Source organism: Pristiophorus japonicus, chromosome 5, assembly GCF_044704955.1.
Source record: "Pristiophorus japonicus isolate sPriJap1 chromosome 5, sPriJap1.hap1, whole genome shotgun sequence".
Classification (NCBI taxonomy): domain Eukaryota; kingdom Metazoa; phylum Chordata; class Chondrichthyes; family Pristiophoridae; genus Pristiophorus; species Pristiophorus japonicus.
Genome location: NC_091981.1, coordinates 50,713,311 through 50,727,137, shown reverse-complemented (window position 1 = coordinate 50,727,137; position 13,827 = coordinate 50,713,311). Strand labels below are relative to the sequence as shown.

The window sequence follows — 13,827 nt, the reverse complement described above, 5'->3', positions numbered from 1 at the left end:
ATTTAATTTAACTTCCAGCATTATCGGAGGACTTTTGGGAAAAGAATGTACCCCATACACTTCTTCATCCTGTACCTCTGGTTGTGTTGCCTGTGCCGCTTGATCCACGCTGGATCGATCATCCTCAGCCACATGGTGTGTCGCAGCACGCTTGCTCATTTGCGGACACATTCGCTGAAGGTGCCCCATTGTTGCCTAGCCTTTGCATACGTATTGCTTGAATCATTATTGATGGACCTGATGAGAGCCCTCACAATGCCAACAAGGCAAGATTTGATTCACCCCCGTTGGTGGACTTTAAGCAGTTACAGGTCATACGAACGCGAACGAGTAGGCCCTGTCATATGCAGCTCTGCCTGCCGATGATATTATTTTATGCACAGTACTTGCTGGTGAGTTTCGATGCTGGGAAGATATCTGTTTCAAGTTTTCGTCCGTGGACATGCATGGGGCGATTGTGATAGCCCTGCTCAGGTCTAGAGATTCAGCAGCCAGCAGCTTTTGAAGCATAACCTCGTCTCCAATGCCAAGCACGAAAAAGTCCCGTAGCATTTCCTCCATCGCAGCTCCGAAGTTGCACGGCCCAGCGAGACGTCTCAGGTCGGCGACAAATTCTGCCACGTCCTGGCCCTCGGAGCGATTGTGTGTATAGAAACGATACTTCGCCAGGATGATGCTTTCCTTCAGCTTAAAGTGGTTCCAAACCAGCGTACACAATTCATCATAAGTCTTATCCATTGGTCGGGTCAGTGAGAGTAGATTCTTGATAAGGGCATAAATATTTGACTCACAAACGATCAGGAGAATCGCCCTGCGCTTAATTACGTTATCGGTTCCTTCCAATCCGTTGGCTACGAAGTACTGGTCGAGGCGATCAGTGAAATCCTCCCAGTCTTCCCCTTCCACGAATCTCTCCAAAATTCCAACATACATGGTTGCGTGAAAGTTCGTATTTTTAATTTGTCGGCAACTGTTAAGTATAGAATAACTCCACGAGGCTAAGTACGGTGAGCTAGTTCAGGCATGACCTTACTCCAGTATATTTATTCTCAAAGTGAGGATTCAACATGGCTGCCAACATTATATACCCGGCTTGCACGTGTCTGCCAGTGACCATTAGGACTCCGACAGTTGCGCCCTCCGGTGGCAGGTAAAACCCAGTTAACATACATAACAGAGCACAGGACCATGAATTTAGCTACTTACTCAGGGTTGTATTGTAGGTCCCCTCCTGAGTGGTCCAGGTATCGGAAGTGCTGCTTAAGCACAGTTATTGTTTTCTGGACCATATTGCGTGTGTTTCTGTGGTTCTAGTTGTATCGCTTCTCGGCCTCGGTGTGGGTGTCACGCAGAGGGGTCATCAGCCAAGTGTCTAGGCCATATCAGTTATTACCAAGGATCCAGCATTTTCCTTGTGGCTGACTTTTAAACATGTCAGAGACAGCGCTCTCACGCAGGCTGTGAGCCTCATCGAAGCTGCCCGGACATTTGGCATTCACTGCCAGTATGATCTGGTTGTGGTCGACAACTAGTTGGACCTTCAGGGAGTGAAATCCTTTTATGTTACGAAAAAGCTCTGGGTCCTGGGAAGATGCTCGCATGGTGAGTGCACTGTATTGCTCCCTGCACCCTGGGGAACTTAGCAATGCGGTAGAATGCTCCGGCCCTGTCAGTCTGAGCCTCCATGGTCATGGGGAAGCTGATAAAGACCATCCTTCATGCATACAGGGCCTCCGTGACTTGTCTAATGCAACGATGGGTGGCATGGTGAGACAGAGGGGAAATCTCGACCGCAGAGGCCTGAAAGGAACTGGACGTATAGAAAGACAGTGCCGTGGTGACCTTGACCTCAACCGACACTGATGTCCTGATGGCAAGCTGCATATGTGGCCTGATGAGCTCACATATTTCATTGATCACCACCTTGTGGAAGTGCAGTCTCCGAAGGCAGATGTGCTTGGACACGTCGAGCTAAGACCTCTTTTCCCTGTAAGTGCGAGGTGTGTATGGTCTGGACCTCCTCCTCATTCTGGCAGGTCTTAAATTGGGCACATAATGATGTGCACCATACATTGAGCCATTTGCACTCTGCAGCATCTGCGTATTAATCGATGCAGGTTGAGAAATGGCTGGCCCATTGCAATGAAATTATAATAGCGATTGATCAGAAGCAATAATTTCCTCACTAAAATACACCTATAGTAAACCCCCTAGTTCAGAGTCTGAAAATATGTCTGTTGAGATGGTCACTTCACCTGAGAAGAATCCAGAGTCAATGCAAACTCCCCCGAAGTTGAAGCAGCCTTTTGAAAGAAGCGACCTACGATTTATAAATGGCGCCCACACCGCTGTGATTCGTTCAGAACAGTTCTGCTTTTTCTGAGGGTGTTTTGGGCAAGCGATATTGTGGGCGAGGTATCTGCGAGGTGGTGAAAGTGATGCTGGGCGATCTCCTGGGCGTTAGTTTCGGCAAATGCGATCTTTACGACAAAAAAAAGTGGGCGGGCAGTATTATTGAATCTTGGCGTTAATTACATGTGGAAACTAACTCTGGGCGATATTATGGGCATTGATTTCACCCATTCTGATGATTCCGCCCAAAAAAAGTGGGCGGGCGGTTATTTTTTCCTGGCATTACGCACATGGGGAAAGTAACGCTCGGCGATAAGTGTCTGATAAACGGGCGTCAGTTTCCATTTTGTGGTTAAATGGGCGATATATGAGCATTATACGTCATTTCAGCGGTAAAATGGGTGTTAAATGTGCGTTATGCTTGCAAAAAAAGTGGAAAATCTAGCCCTATATAAAGTCTCCACTGTATTGTGTGGCTATAAACTCCCATTATGGGATGATAGGGTATTGTAGCTCCAGAAAGCGATACCATGATTTCAAGGAGACACAAGTTAAATTTCTCATCTCACTAATCCAGAGGCCATTGATCCCTCCCACAGGCTAGAGTGAACAAACAGTAAGTAGAGTGATCTGTTTGTCACCTCTTAGATGTAGCTTTTGTGAGGCCCTGGATGTAGCTCTATTGCCTAATCATTTTGGCCTTTGGAGTTGCAAGATCCTGTTAAACAATTCTGGTCAGTTGATTGCTAATTCTATTTTCCTGTTTATCAAAATGGTGTTTTATTGAATCATAGAATCTTACAGTGCAGAAGCAGGCCATTCAGCCATCGTGTCATTAAAGAGCTATCCAATGAGTGCCACTTTTCCCACTGCCCTATAAAGGTTTTCTTTTCCAAGTATGTATCCAGTTCTCTTTTGAAAGTCACTATTGAATCATAGTCCATTCCACACGAGCAACAGGAAGCTCTGATTAAGCCTCCCTGCCTGTTTCTTCCTAAAATTAGGAAAATCTGTTGCAGATCATCGCCCCGTCCCCACAGTAGGCTCCCTGTGGATTTAGAAGCAGACATCAATCTCCACGTCCCTCCTCCATTGGATCCTGGGGGGGAAATTGCTTCTTTTTATAAAAGTCCCGGGCCCAGAAGGTTACTGCCCCTAATTGTGGTGCAGGGCAATTTCGCTTCCTGGTCTCAATAGCTCCGTGTGCCGCTCATTTTATTCCAGCGGAAATGTCTCGAATGTGCAGAAGGGACAAATTGACAATTTATTTCCCAAGCAACCCTGGTGCTGTTTTGTTGCACGTAATAGACAGAGCATTTTGAATCGAAGTAACATTCATAGTCTACCATAATACCTATATTTTGGGTCAATTTGGGCCAATTTGGATTTGGAAATTGCTTCAATACCTAATCCCTGGTCCTTTCCATAAACGTTCTGGTCGTTCTTTTTACAGCTGTCAAAATGTTCTCCCAAATACTCAGACCTGCTTGGAATATTTGTATATGCGTTCCTTTCACTTTGCAGTGTTGCTTCAGCTTGTCTGGGTGGCAGAAGTTCAAAGCGAAGAGGCATGGCTGGAAATTGCAGGAATTGATTTGTTTTCATAGCAATTCAGGCTCATTCCTCCATGCAGTCCCTACACCCTTGTGTCATTGCAGTAGCTTCACATCCAGGTCCTGTTCACACATTGTAAAGAAATTAGGCCTAATAGGAAAGCTAGCATGAGAGGAAAGCGAGCGATGACTGGCCATTGACTGACTTTGCTGGCAGCAATGGAACTGATGGTGAGCAGTCGGCCAGAAGGCTGGAGCTCCTACGCTCTGTGCCGTGGATACTCTATCACAAACCATAATTTCTCACATGGTGTGCATGTCGTCTCGATCGTAACAATGGGTGGTTCTCCCCCAAATCATTCCAGTCAATTATAAAGCAGCATTGCCAACATTCTCACTGTCTAGGTTTGTATGTGAAGACTGAGGTAGCAGAGGATGGTCAGTGTCCATGGATCTACACAGCAGAATTAGGCTGTGCCTTGGGAGGGGCGGGGGCGAGGAAGAAAAATAGATGTGAATTATTCAACTTTCTTTTTATCCCCATTTTCTTCAGGTTTTTCTCCCTTTGCTCGACCAGGTCTCCCAGCAATGTCCTCCGCCAAGAGCGTGGGTTAATAACCTGCTCCCAGGCTTCTACCACTGCTGCTCGGAGTCGAGGAGGTATGTGGAATGACTCCGTCTGACTCCTCTATCTGATTTCCCTCTCAACTCACAGCTATCCCATAATGACATGACTGAGATTGTGAGATTTTAAAGTCAGTAACGCAAAGTCATTAGGCACAAGCCCCCATCCCACCATTTTTTGTGTCACACGTTGGTCCTCCAAAATACATCCCATTGGCTGTGGAGTGATTTGGAATGTCCTGAGGTCATGACAGGCAATGGTATAAATGCAAGTTCTTTCTTTACAGTCTGCTTTTGGTGGAAAAATATTTTCTCTCCGTTATCTCTTCCCATGGTTTGAAGCCTTATTTAAACTTGTGGAAATATGTGAACTTTCATTTGCTTCAGTTACCAAATCTTTGCGACGTTAATCCCCTGAATTAAGGAGCCAGGAACAAGTGTCACAGGATTAAAGTCAGCTCCCTTTGTATGTGACAGCACAGCGGCAATTTACCATCAGAGGTGAAAATTTAATTCATCTTCAAAATTAAATGCATGGGAGATACATTTTGAGCATATGTGTACTGCCTCAATTCAGATCTTTTGGAGGGACTTATTGGATTCAAGAGGCAATGAGGCTTTGAAGTCTATAGTTTATTTTTCTCCTAAAGGTGCTCGATTCATAGTGGGAATTGCACATTTGCCTTATTAAAGGGACCATTCAGCAGCTTCAGTACCTGCACAATAGCATTCTTGTGTATGGAGAAAGAGTCAGACTGAACACTGTGAGCTCAAAGTAAAGTGTGACCGTAGTCTTTTATTGCAGGTCTCCAGAGTCCTCTCCAGCCTGTGAAGCCTCCTTAAATACTTGTGCTCCCAAGGGATTATGGGATCCCTTGGGACTCCAGGGAATGAGCCCTCTGGTGGCTGTACAGAGTAAATACAAGTTTACATATATAACAATACTAATCTCTGAGAGACAGTGTTGCCGATTTTTGCGAGACACATTATTAATCAGATGAAATGTTAAATGAGCAATGTCAGGATATTGAGTGTGTAAGTCACAGAGTTGTTTACACAACACTACAGTGTTGTGTCGATAGTGTTATCACATCAGCTATATATTGGCTGAGGGAGAAGCTATTTCCTCTCAGACCAATAACTTCTAACATGGTTGTTATTTGTTTTCGCTTCTGCGCTCGTCAGCCCATCATTTTCCATCCTTTAAAGTGAATGGCAGAAAATGACAGGCTGGCAGGCACCAGAAAAGGGAAACGCCCTGGTCACTTAATGAGGTCAGTCCTCTCTGACTGGTAGTCTTAAACATGGTCACTCAGTGAGAAGGCTCTCTCAGAACATGGTCTCTCAGAACAGTAACCTGAAGTACAATGGATTCAAAAATCCATAGCCATGTGATCCCGGCAATGACGTTGGAATCACACCCACTCTTTGCCATTCATTCTGACAAGAGTATGAATAGTCAGTAGGAAGTCAATCTTTAATACGATTGCCTCTCAGCACATGCCTGTCCTAAATGGCTGGGCATCCCAACAGATGGTGTTCTGTTTTGGAAGGGAGGAGGGTGCTCCCCTTCCCTCGAAACTAAATATCAGCTGACTACCAGTCTCCTTTGTAAGGAGGTTGAAATAAATTCATGCTTCCAACAAAGATTTCAAACTTACAGATCAAGACCCAGGCCTGGACTCACAGGGTGGGCCCCAATACTGCTGATCTTGATGGCTGGTACGTCTTTTCCTTCTCACCATACTGGCCTCTACAGATGCCCAGACCTTCCACGAGGCTGAGGTCATGGGGTCACCTAATGTAGAGGGTCCCTACCTCCAGATCCTATCTGCCTCAACCCCTTTTGGTTGTCTGCCCCAACATCTCCTTAGATTAAAAGTTCTCCCTTCTCAGGTACTGTTCTCCTCTCCTTCAAATCTGCTGTCTTCACCCCTCCTCAAAAAAAAATCCTTGACTCCTCTGTCCTTGTAAATTTTTGCCCCATATCTAACTTCTCTTTAATCTTGAAAGTCCTTGAACATTTCTTTTAAGCTGCGCAGCCGTGTGGCAGTCTGGAGCTCTTGCGTAGCTGGCACAGCGGCTTTTAAATAGCAAAAAACCCACTTGCACGGGAATTTGAATGGGCCACACAGCCTCTAGTAAACCTCTATTTTAAAATTCTCATCCTTGTTTTCAAATCCCTCCAGGGCCTGGCCCCTCCCTATATCTGTAATCTGCTCCAGCCTTACAATCACCTGAGATCTCTGCACTCCACCAATTCTGGCCTCTGGAACATCCCAAATTTTAATTGCTCCATCATTAGCAGCCGTGCCTTCTGCTACATAGGTCCTAAGCTGTGGAATTCCCTCCTTAAACCTCTCCGACTCTCTATTTTTCTTTTGTCCTTTAAGATGTTCCTTAAAACCTACCTCTTTGACCAAGCTTTTGGTCATCTGCCCTAACAGCTCCTTAGACGGCTCGGCATCGAATTTTGTTGTTCCTGTGAATCGCCTTGGGACATTTTACTATGTTGAAGGTGCCATATAAATGTAAGTTGTTGTTGTAGTAAATTGAATGGATGACTCAATAAGAAGCCAGTCATCTCAGGCTGGTAATTGCAAAAATAGTAGCTGGAAATCCAATTACTATGGCAGTGAGACTAACCTGAGGCTATTACAGACAATGAACAACCCCCTCCACGTGTAAAATACAATCTCCTTTCTAACCTTTTTTAATGGGTGGTGCACATACCTACAATTACAATTCTTCAACACCTATTGGTCACGTCAGAGAACAATGGCTGTGAAATTTATCTTGGGCAGTAGCACAAAAACGGGCAATAGTGAATCAGCAGCCCATTTCACACCTTCCTCGATTTTCATTTCCATTGAAGCTAACCCCCCCCCGCCCCGCCCCTTCAGAGATACAAGTACAAAATCTAGTACTGAAGGAGTGCTGCAATGCTGGAGGTGCCATCTTTTGGATGAGATGTTAAACTGAGGCTCCGTCTGCCCTCTCAGGTGGACATTAAAAATCCCACAGCACTATTTGAAGAAGCGCGGGAGAGTTTTCCTGATGTCCTGACCAACATCCACAGTCAACCAACACAACTAAAAACAGATTTAACGGTCATTCGCGTCACTGCAGTTTGTCAGGCCTTCATTGACTGTAAAGCACTTAAGCGTGTTCTGAGGCCATGAAAGTAACTATAAAGCCAAGATCTTTCTTTCTAATCTTTACTAATCACCAGCCTATAAATATTGTTTGTCAACATTCGAATAAGCCACGCACAACGCTGCTGAGTGGCTGGAATTTCGAGGACTGCACTGCAGATAACTTTAAAGAGCTTGCTGCATTTGACTGGCAGCCAAGATGGAGGGAAAACAAAAAGAACATTTGTCTGGTTGCATGTAAGCAGACTGTTGGATTAGCGAGCGATATATATTCTATTTTTGCTTGAGGGAGGATGTTTGCTCTGGATTATCCTTTTCATTGACATCCAAGTTCAGGGATAATTCTTGGCGATTGCTGACCGCTGATATGGCCAGTGTTGTGCTGATGTTATTATTTCGCCACATCATTGGCATTCTTGGAAAGAAACACATTGAAAACAAGTGTATGTTTTTATTACAACTGTAACTCTGTTAACAATAATCACAGAATAGAATCTTACAGCACAGAAGGCGTCCCATTGTGGTCTGTGTGGCTCCAATTAGTCCCACTCCCCTGCTCTATCCCCATAGCCCAGTAATTTTTGCCCCTTCAAGTCTATATCCAATTCCCTTTTGAAAGTTACTATTGAAGCTTCTTCCACTTTCCTTTTAGGTAGTACATTCCAAATCAGAACAACTTGCTGTGTAAAAGAAATTGGGCTAGAACCTCCACATTTTGCCTGCTTAATGTCTACTTAACGCCCATTTTACCGCTGAATGACATATAATGCCCATATATCGCCCATTTTGGCACAAAATGGAAACTGGTGGACATTTTTTGGAAACTTATTGCCGAGCGTCACTTTCCCCATGTGCTTAACGCTGAGAAAAAATATTACCACCCGCCCACTTTTTGGGGCGGAATCAGCAGGATGGGCAAATTCGACACCCATTATATTGCCCAGTGTTACTTTCCACACGGAATTAATGCCGAGATTCAATATTAATATCACTGAGGTATGCCAGCTGATAAGGGCAGACCTGCAGTCTGCCAGCACCATCAGAACTGCACTGTCCGTCGAGGTTAAAGTCACCGCAGCACTGTCGTTCTATGCCTTGGGTTCTTTTCAGGCCACAGCTGGCGACATTTGTAGACTTTTTCAGCATGCCACACATCGCTGCATTAGACAGGTCACTGAAGCTCTGTACGCATACAGGAGGGACTGGATCAGCTTCCCTATGACCAGGGAGGCACAGAATGAGAGGGCTCTAGGTTTCTCCAGAATTGCAAACTTTCCCAAGGTGCAGGGAGCATTGCGATGCGGGCACCTTTTCAAGATGCTGAGGTTTTCAGGAACCGCAAGCGATTCCACTTCCTGAATGTCCAGCTGGTTGTCGACCACCAGCAAATTATACTAGCAATTTCCGGGCAGCATCCATCATGCGCACATCGTGCGTGAGAGCACTGTATCTGACTTGTTTAACAATGAGCCACAAGATCAATGCTTGATGCTTGGGGCCAAAGGATATGGCCTCGCCACCTGGCTGATGACCCCCCCTGTGTGACACCCACGCCGAGGCCAAGAGGCAATACACCGAGAGACACTGAACAACTTGCAATATCATGGAGAAAACCATTGGAGTGCTGAAGCAGCCCTTTAGATGCCTGGACCACTCAGAAGGTGAGCTCCAATATCACCCTGAGCAGGTAGCTCAATTCATGGTGGTCTGCTCCATGCTACACAACTTGGCTATCAGGAGGGGACAAGAATTGCCTGATGAGTCTGACAGTCCACCTCACCAGAGAGAGGAAGAGGAGGATGAGGAGGCGGATGTTGGCATCAGGCCAGAGAATCAGGCTGACGCTGAAGCCATGCTCCTGCCCCCCTGTAGACCGCATGAAAGTGCCCATGATGGCATGATAGCTGCAAGAGCCTTAGGACAGGAGCTCATCAATGATCGCTTTGCCTGAAAGAACGTTGGTGTTAGCAAGGCTGACACACTGCTGGCTGTGCAGGTCATACAAAAATGATTGGCATCACCTTGGTGACAGTTAAAGTTTACGTTGATTGAAGTTAAGTGTGATTGTAACCTTTGATGTTAAGGAATCATTATTGTGTAATGGTGCAGCTATCTGAGGCAATGTGCTGCAAGGATTTAAACCGAACATTTGTCTGAAATCATCAGTATTTCTGTACAGACCAACCCTTTCCCTTTCCCCCGCCCCCCCGCTTCTCCTCCCCCCACTTCTTCTACCCCTTCCCCTCCTGACTCCAAGCCGTCTGGTCGAGGAGGTCCTCAGGCGATGCTTCATGGGGGGGGGGGTGGTGCGGATGACGGCCAAAGCGCTGCTTGGACAGATATGGGAGAGGACAGTCCCGAGGTGGGAGCGTGCTCTGAGCCATAAGCAAGATGTTGCTGCTGGCTCTCGTGTGGTTGGTAATGGGAGTGCGCCACCTTGGGTGCAATGCGGCGCTCCGGGACCACTGGGAGCCCTCTGCCACCAGTGTTCCTGGCTACCAGCTCCAGGGCCTCCTCCATCCCTTCCATTTTATGTGTTATTTGTTGGACATAAACTCGGTGCCAACTATGTTCTTGGTGCTTAGTGGGCATTTTGCTGCTGGTGAATCTCCGTCGTTCCTCCCACAACAGCCGAACAAGCACACACCACAGCCACACACGCTTTCAGTGCCTCTGAGCTCCCTCTCTCTCTCTGTCTCCTCTTCGGCGCATGTCATGATGACCTTTGACCTCCTGAATCACGAGAATCGAGGGTTGCTAAGGACAGCCACACTTTACGGCAGAAGGTCAGAAAAATTTAACGCTACCACCCATTTGATATCGCTCGCGGTAACGCCCATCTTCAGCAATGTAAACTCGGTGTCTTGAGAATGAGCGAGAAACCGGCAATCTGAAACCCCTTTTTTAACGCCCAAGCCAGAAATAATGCCCATTTTTGGGTGATAAGCTCAAAAGTGGAGGTTCTAGCCCATGCTCCCTATCTCACCTCTGGCTCTTTTGCCAATTACCTTCAATCTGTGTCCTCTTGTTATTGACCCTTCGGTCAGTGGAAACAAGTTCTCCTTATTTACTCTATCAAAACTCTTTATGATTTTGAATGCCTCAATTAAATCTCCCCTTAAACTTCCCTGTTTTAAGGAGAACAATCCCAGCTTTGCTAGTCTATTCACATGACTCAAGTCCCTCATCCATGTTATCATTCTTGTTAAGCTCCTTTGCACCTTTTTTAAGGCCTTGACATCTTCCTAAAGTGTGGTGACCAGAATTGGACATAAAGATCAATCAGCTCAACTGGAGACCCAAATATTGCTTTGCAATGCCTACTATTGATGAGAGGATTTATTCCTAATTAAATGTTATTGGTGTAATTCCTGCAGGAGACAGAATACCAATCAAAAAACTTGCAATGATTCATGTGCAGAATTAACTCTGCAAGCCACTCCTTTTTTTATTTCCTATTCATTCTCGGGATGAACCAGCATTTATTGCCCATCCCTAGTTGCCCTTGAGAAGGTGGTGGTGAGCCACCTTCTTGATACCGCTGTAGTCTGTGAAGTGAAGATGCTCCCACAGTGCTGTTGGGGATGGAGTTCCAGGATTTTGACCCAGCGACGATGCACCTGCTGCCTTTGTCCTTCTAGGTGGTGGAGGCCACATGTTTGGGAGGTGCTGCCGTGCATCCTATAGATAGTACACACAACAGTAACAGTGCACTGATGGTGGAGGGAGTGTATGTTTAAGGTGGTGGATGGGCTGCCGATTAAACAGACTGCTTTGTCCTGGATAATGTCAAGCTTCTTGAATATTGTTGGAGTTCGACTCATCCAGGCAAGCAGAGAGTCTGTCGTAGACTGCTCCTTGCTAACTGATGGTGCTGAGATTGCTTTCTGAATCCTAACCATCTCTCCTTACGAATATCATCCATTTAATAAAAAACATTCAATTTAAAATAGTTACCTTCCAGATCAATTGGTAAATGACAGTTGCTACAGGTAAATGTATTAAATAAATCCGCACCTCTCCCACACCAAAAAGAAAATTAACATGTTTCTGAAAATAAAGGTGATGTCTCTGCAACAGAGAAAAAGAAAACAAGAAATTCCATAATCATAATCTTGGCGAACAGCAAACTCAGAAGGTGTGCGATTATCTCGGTTTCAAAGCATCATTAGTCCTTGCTTAGGTCTGTACCCAAATGAGATCTGCCCCAGTTACCCATTCCCCACCTCTCGCTTCCCACTCCGTCCCACCTCCGCTTTAATTCGCCATGAGCAACTCCACAGGAGATTGGTTAGTTTCTACACAATTCTGAGAGTGTCTGTCACACTTCATACATCATATATCAGAATTCACACTTTGTATTAAACACTGGCAAATCCCAACTGAACAATTGTTAAAAATATATACAAGAAAAAAAAATGCAGATATTATTTCCTGCTTTTTAAAAAAATTCTCTGACCTTGATACAATCTGGCGAAGTTGAGATAACATGGATAGGAGCCAAACAGCTGCCAATCTACAGGAATATCCAACATCAGCAATAGTGAGCCTATAATTGACTTCTGAACCTATTTGAGAATACTTCCCAGAAGGGGTACCAGAGTGATGCCTTTAAAGGGGCAGGCCAAATTAGCCACTAAATGTTGAGCGTGCTCTGGACCAACTCTTACAGGAGATCAGTGTGTGTGTGTGTGTGTGTATGTGTGAAATGTTTACCTCATTGTCTCTGAGCAGATTCTCAAAAACTTTTTTCCAAAGCCTTTCAGCAACCAAGAGCACCCCATTCCCCACTCGAACACGTTGGGACTGTGGGATTTTTTGAATTCATCCCCAGAATAGTAATCAACAAAATCAAAATAACATCAGGTGACAGGATTACTTGACAAAGATTATCCAATTTTTCTAGAGGTGTATAGGTATTCATAGAATTGACAATGTACTAATTCCAGGCTTCAAGTGCTAATACTACCACATCACCTTGTTTTCCAATTAGTTATTTGCTACTAACATCAGACTTCATTTACAATCTTATATGGAGTCTCACTTCAGAGACTTGATCACATAATCCAGGCTGACACTTCCATATAGTACTGAGTGCTGCACTGTCTTCCATATGAGAAGTTAATCCGAGATGTCTGCCCTCTCAGGTGGGCGTAAGAGATCTCACGGCATTATTGCGAAGAAGAGCAGGGGAGTTCTCCCCAGTGTCCTGGCCAATATTTATCTCTCAACCAACATCACTAAAAACAGATTATCTGGTTATTTATTTCAGTACTGTTAACTGGACCTTGCTGTGCACAGTTGGCTGCCATGTTTCCCTACATTACAACAGTAACTCCATTTTGAAAGTGATTGATTGGCTCTGAAGCTCTTATGTAATGTGACACAGATAGACTAGGATGGTCCGATATTTGACTCCTGACCTGGGCTAAGTTAGCAGATCTCAGCAGGGTGGCAGTTGGGGGTGCAACAAGTCTTTGTCCTCAGTGCTCAGGAGAGCTAAAATCACTCTGGGTCCCTGCTCTTGATCTCTGTTGGAAAATTCCAGTGCATGAAAACAAGGATCTTCTAGCCTTGATGAAGAACCTTAAAACACACTTCAAAACATATCCCTTCAAAAGTGTTCTCATTCCCTCCCCCCGCAATGCATCCACATCCTGCTTGACGTTCTCTCCCCACCTCATCTGTAAAGCACTCCATGGCATTTAGTACTGCCTCTAAGAGGTATTGGGATTGGTTGAGGTGCCTGTTGACTGACTGGGATTGGTGATGTAACTGTTGAAGGACGGGATTGGTTGAGGTACCTGTTGGATGACTGGAATTGATTGAAGGATCTGTTAAATGACTGGGATTGGTTGATGTGTCTGTTGAAGGACGGGATTGGTTGATGTGTCTGTTGATGGACTAGGATTGGTTGATGTGTCTGTTGAAGGACTGGGATTGGTTGCGGTATCTGTAGAAGGACTGGGATTAGTTGAAGTGTCTGTTGATTGTCTGGGATTGGTTGCTTTCTCATGAATTCTACAGGAATTTCAAACATAAGGAAGGCTGGAGTGCTGAATTTGATTTTAAAAAGATAAGAGATGTGGCTACAGACACCATTAACTATAATGGAAGCCAAGGTTAATAGAGCCTTCTTATTG

General features: G+C 45.2%; 1 long non-coding RNA gene across 1 annotated transcript in view; it reads left to right on the top strand.

Annotated features, from left to right (window-relative positions):
- The window catches only part of LOC139263801 (uncharacterized), a 558,088-nt gene that overhangs the window by 498,709 nt on the left and 45,552 nt on the right, over nucleotides 1-13,827 (top strand). The gene's annotated exons all lie outside the window — the stretch shown is intronic.